Here is a 6,119-nt window from a genome sequence, read left to right on the forward strand (position 1 = left end):
TCATGTGTTTATTATCAGACTCACACACACACACACACAAGTCAAAGCCAAGGCCTGCATGGTTCAACTTGTAAGGATACAATGAGCCACTTTCTGTTTAGACAGTTACTTATGTAGTGAGTAGAAGAATAAGCTAAAGATGCCAGCTCCCATGGTTCTTGCCTGACACAACAGAATGAATGAGACTGAGACAAAAAGGGCCAAATGACTGTGTCATGAAATAGGGGAAACCCCATCACTGAGGAGCCAATTCTAAACTCAGCTAAGAGGTTTTATATTCAGCCAACTCTTCTGATGAGGTGGGGCCTCCCAGGGAAGATTGCCTTGAGCTTCTCACAAGCCTCCCATCCTCTCCTGTTCTCCTGAGACATTACACCAAGACTCAAGATAGGCTGTGATTCAAGCCTTTGCCTGTGGGGTTGCCAGAGCATGCCAGGGTGAATCCGTTTTCCTCTATTTAATTTACTATTCATGTTATTTTTGAAATTTTTTTTTTTTTTTTTTTGGTGCAAATGGTGGCCTTTAATACTGAGAAAGACCATGCAGAGTGACAACATAGGACCAAACCTTCAGAGGGTGGTACTGAGCCAGCCTCTCTCAGGACCCTAAAGCCTGATCCCATAACAGAATAAATTAACTATTTATTTACATTTATATTTGCCCTGGAAACCCAGAGAAGGCCTGAGGCCTAGGACCATCTATCTTCCTTTCCTCCTCCCTCTCTTCCTACTTCTCACCTTCTTCCACTTTCCCAATTCTTTTCCTTTTTCTTGCCTCTCCTTCCTGCTCTATCCTGCTTCCTTTCTTTTCCTCTTTCCTTCTCTCTCCTTTTTTTTCTTCTCCATATTCTCCCCATTCTTCTACCATCTACCCATCTCTACCCCTCCAAGCCCCATTTGCTATTTCTCCCCTGCCCAGCCCCTCAGCCCTGCCTTCCTCAGATTCAATCTCCAGGCTTAGGGTGGAGAGGCAGAAAGGAGTCGTCAGCCCAAGGAGCACTTGTTGGTATTCTTCTTGTCACAAGTTTTCAGGTCAGTGCTGGGGGGCTTGTTGTTGTTTTTCAATCTCCAGCCTCCTGACTTGAGTAAGATGTCCCATGCCAGGGAACAGAAAGCCTCATCTACATTCATAATGGATTTAGCACTTGTCTCAAAAAAGCAGATTCCATGCTCCCGAGCCAACTTATCAGCCTGCTCCTTCTGCACCTTCCTCTTGGCCTCCATGTCACACTTGTTCCCCAGTAAGAGGCGCTCTACCCCAGCCGAGGCATTCTCTTTGATGCTCTTCATCCAGTTCTGAATATTCTTGAAGGATTTCTCATCTGTGATATCATATACTAGGATAATGCCCATGGCTCCACGGTAATAGGCAGTAGCTATTGTCTTGAATCGCTCTTGGCCAGCTGTGTCCCAGACTTGCAGTTTGATCTTTTTCCCCTCTATATCCACAGTGCGAATCTTGAAATCAATTCCGATGGTGGAGATGTGTTGTTGAAGTTGTCCTCTGCAAAGCGAATGATCAGACAAGTCTCGCCCACCCGAGTCCCCGATCAGCAGCAACTTGAAGAGGTAGTCGTAGGCTTTGGCCATGGCGGACACTGGGGGTGCCGGGAGAGGGGTGGGGAAGCGGAGGGCACTGGTAGGCAGGACTGGAGGGTTGGCAAAGGGAGCGGGCCAGAGTCCTGGCCAGGAAGTTTTCATTTTTGAAATTTTTAAACTTTAAAATTTTAATTTTTATTGAAGTATGTTTGATTTACTCATGTTTTCTTCGATGAAGTGTCTGTTTAAAGTTTTTGCCCACTTTAAAATTGGGTTGTCTATCTTATTGAGTTATAAAAGTCCTTTATATAATCTATATATATAAATCCTCTCTTGGATTTTATACTTTGCACATGATTTTTCCCAGTCAGTGGCTTATCTTTACATTCTTAATTGTATCTTTGGTAAAATTAAAGTTTAAAATTTTGATGAAGTCTAGTGTATAAAAATTTTCTTAGTGACAACATATCTAAGAAATCTTTGTCTAGCCAAAGTCACAAAGAATATCAACTCCATTTTCTTGTAGAATCAATAAGTTTCATAGTTACAGGTCTTATATATAGGTTTATGATACATATTGAGTTAATTTTTGTGTATAATGTGAGAAATAAGAATGAAGGAGTTCCCCCCTCCCCACAGATACCCAGCCAGTTGTGCCAGTACTGTTTGACAGTTTCCAGTTGGGCTCCAGAAAAGCTCCTTTCTGGTGAGCTATGGAGACTGAGTTGGGTTCAGAAGCAAAGGAAAGCATTCTTTGATTAAAGAATGAAGAGGTGAGAGCTCAAGCTCTGCAGTCCAGACTCTCCTGGAAAGACAGAACACCTGGCTGGTTGCTTTTTAGGGATCTTGACAGTGGGGGAGGGGGCAGGTGCCAAGTTCTCAGCTGCTTCGCACTCTCCAGATCCCAGTGCCAGGCACAGTGTCTCTGCACGCGGCCCACCGCCGGCGCCATCTTGAACTGAGGTGTCACGTGCAGCACTTCTGCCCACGCTCCTGGAGCTGAGGTGTCAGTTCGGCCATTTTGCAAGGAACTCTGTCGGGTCTGAAGTGCTGGGCACCGCAGTTGTGTGCTGGGACAGCTCATCTGATGTGTTAAGGTACAAGGCTTCTGCATACAGCACTTATAGGCAAGTAAAACTAAATTAAGCAGAAAAGAAGAGGTTAGATCTCATTGCCTAGATTCCATTTTATTCCCCTGTCCCTCCCCAAACCCCACCCCAGTGGGCTTTGCCGGTGACAGCACCACTCCTTGAAAAGATTATCCTTTTCCTGTTGAATTACCCTGAGAACGTTGTTGGAAACCCATAGCCATATATATGTGAAACTACTTCTGTGCTCTCTTATGTTCCATTGAGAGCTGTATGTTTATCTTTATGCTGATGCTACACCGTCTTTTAAAAAATATTTATTCACTGGACTACATGGGGGCTTGGTTGCAGCTCGCAGGATTTCTTATTTGCAGCAGGTGAACTCTTAGTTGTGGCATCTGGGATCTAGTTCGCTGACCAGGGACTGAACCTCAGCCCCCTGCACTGGGATCTCAGAGTCTTAGCCACTGAACCACCAAAGAAGTCCCGGTACCACAATGTCTTGATCACTGTAGCTTTATACTAAATCTTGAAATCAGGCAGGGTGAAGTTCTCTAATTTTATTGTTCATTTAAAAATGGTCATCTTAGATTCTCTGCTGCTAATATTATGCTTACTTCAAAAAAATTTTTTGGTCACTTTTTTCCTTTTTCTAAGTTCTGGATATATTGTTCTCTACAGTTTGTTAAAATTACTCTGTGAAGTCATCTGGGCCCAGGTCATTTTTGGAGGGTAGGGATTGCTCTCTGACAGTTTCCTGGAAAATCATCTGTTTCACCTACATTTGCAAATATATTTGCCTGAGTAAAGTAATCACTTTTGACTTTATTATCTTGTTTTAGGGAGGGCTTAATGTTTTTTATGTTTCTTATTTTGGGTGTCGATACCTTTCTTTTCATTGTTTAGGTTATATAATTTATTTTTCAAAGAGTTAACCTACTTTTTAAATTTAGTCATCCAAAGAACCAGCTCTTGTATTAGTTCTATCCTTTTCCTGCTTTATTTATTTATTTTTTCCATTTATTTTTATTAGTTGGAGGCTAATTACTTTACATCATTACAGTAGTTTTTGTCATACATTGAAATGAATTAGCCATGGATTTACATGTATTCCCCATCCCAGTCCCCCCTCCCACCTCCCTCTCCACCCGATCCCTCTGGTCTTCCCAGTGCACCAGGCCCGAGCACTTGTCTCATGCACCCAACCTGGGCTGGTGATCTGTTTCACCCTAGATAATATATATGTTTCAATGCTGTTCTCTTGAAACATCCCACCCTCGCCTTCTCCCAGAGTCCACAAGTCTGTTCTATAGATTTCTTAAAAAGCTGGAAATAGAACTGCCGTATGACCCAGCAATCCCACTTCTGGGCATACACAGCAAGGAAACCAGATCTGAAAGAGACACGTGCACCCCAATGTTCATCGCAGCACTGTTTGTAATAGCCAGGACATGGAAGCAACCCAGATGCCCATCAGCAGATGAATGGATGAGGAAGCTGTGGTACATATACACCATGGAATAGTACTCAGCCATTAAAAAGAATTCATTTGAATCAGTTCTAATGAGATGGATGAAACTGGAGCCCATTATACAGAGCGAAGTAAGCCAGAAAGATAAAGACCATTACAGTATACTAACACATATATATGGACTTTAGAAAGATGGTAACGATAACCCTATATGCAAAACAGAAAAAGAGACTCAGATGTATAGAACAGACTTGCTTTATTTATTATGATGCTTTCCACTTTAATCTTTATTAATAAGCTCTTCCTGTTTTCCAGATTTTTGAACTGGATGTATAATTTATAATGTTTTTTACTTAATGGATGAATTTACATATATGAATTTTATTTAGGGAAATATTTCTGCTGAATTCCATAGGTGGTGATAGTTGTTTTCATCATTATTATGTTCTGGATGGTCTACAACTTTAGAATTCATTTCTTATTGTGCACAAGAGCAAAAGGAGTTCAAATTTTTCCAGGTGATAGAATTTGAATCTCTTAATTTTTAGTTTCATTTATTCAGAGAATATTGTCTACACAATTTTCAATACAATATTTCTACTTTGGGGAGTGTATTGAGTTTTTCTTTGTGGTATGATAAATGGTCAGTTTTGTGAATATTTCAAGGGGTTTTGAAAAGGTCTCTCTTTTATTTCATTGAACAGAATATAATATACATCAGTGAAAATCTACCCATCTTTAAGTTTAAAAGCTGAGAAGATTTTTTTGTGTTTTGTGGTTATGTACTAGACTTTTGCCTCATGGATATTTAGAAACCATGAAGGTTTTATCTATTTTTCCTTTTATGTATTTTCCTTACCTGTTTCCCCTTTCATTTCTCTTCTATTTATCCAATGTGTAATAAGTAAATTCATTTTATTTTTAAAGTTGGACATTTCACTGAAAATAGTGAATGTTCTATGTTAAATCAAAAGTCATATGTTGAGTGGAATAATTTAGAATTCTTCCTTTATAAAGAGAAAGCTTATAATGAGTATCTGTTCTAAATTTACATGATTTCCTATTCCTTTTTAAGAGTAATGGACTTGCACATGTACAAAAAAGTGGCCTATTTAGGGAGATATGATTGTAATGATGATAGTAGGGTAACAACCTAACAATCCATCAGTATATTTATAGAATGACATGCAGCTCTCAAGAAATATGGAAAAAGACCTACAAATATGGAGATACAATTCTCTCAAAAAATAGTGAAAAATGGAGTGTATGTACATACAGGCATATATTGTAAAGACAAGAGAGAAGACAAGAAAGATTGTCAAGAGGTTGTTGGTGGTTGTTACTCAGAAGGACAGGTAGGAGGTACATGGGACACTTTGCTTTTTACTCTAAATTTATCCTAATTCCTTGATATTTCATGAGACCATACAATTATTAAATTTTGTTATCTTTAAAAAAAATATGTAGGCTCTCAGAAGTAGAGGATAAAGATGTTCTGTACCTCTAGTCTATGTGTAGCACGTATGACAATACTGTCGAGGAGATGTTTTCCTTTTTCCACTTGTCAAGAGGCCTTTCAATTTCTTTTCTCACACTCCCTTTCAGAAAGGTTGTGGCAAACACACCACTCCTTTTCAATTGTCCTTGGCATCTAAAAGTTATCCACCTTGATATCCTACCTTAGTGCGGGTAATGGGCAATGTTAAGATGCATCCCTACATTTTCTCCAAATAGAACTTATTTGCCAATGTCCTTTTTCCCTAAAGTTTATTTCTTGCTAAGTGAAAATGGTTAGTAATGTATACTTAACGCTAACTTGAAACTCATTACAAATGGTAATAATCCATGAATATTTTTTGCAAAGGTAAATCATGAAACAAGCTAGGTAACATATTATTACTCTTGGAAGGTACACCTGACTCTGATGCCCATGACTGCACATTTCTCAGAAGATTCTGCTTCCCTTTCCCGCCACCTGGGAGTTGGGTGCCAGCATTCCAGGCAGAAGATGAAGTACGAGAG

At 39.8% G+C, this 6,119-nt stretch overlaps 1 pseudogene; it reads right to left on the reverse strand.

Annotated features, from left to right (window-relative positions):
* Positions 1 to 801: 801 nt before the first annotated feature.
* Positions 802 to 6,119, reverse strand: part of LOC139035626 (ras-related protein Rab-13 pseudogene) — a 32,080-nt pseudogene continuing 26,762 nt past the window's right edge.

The sequence above is a fragment of the Odocoileus virginianus genome, chromosome 6 (genome assembly GCF_023699985.2).
Source record: "Odocoileus virginianus isolate 20LAN1187 ecotype Illinois chromosome 6, Ovbor_1.2, whole genome shotgun sequence".
Lineage (NCBI taxonomy): Eukaryota > Metazoa > Chordata > Mammalia > Artiodactyla > Cervidae > Odocoileus > Odocoileus virginianus.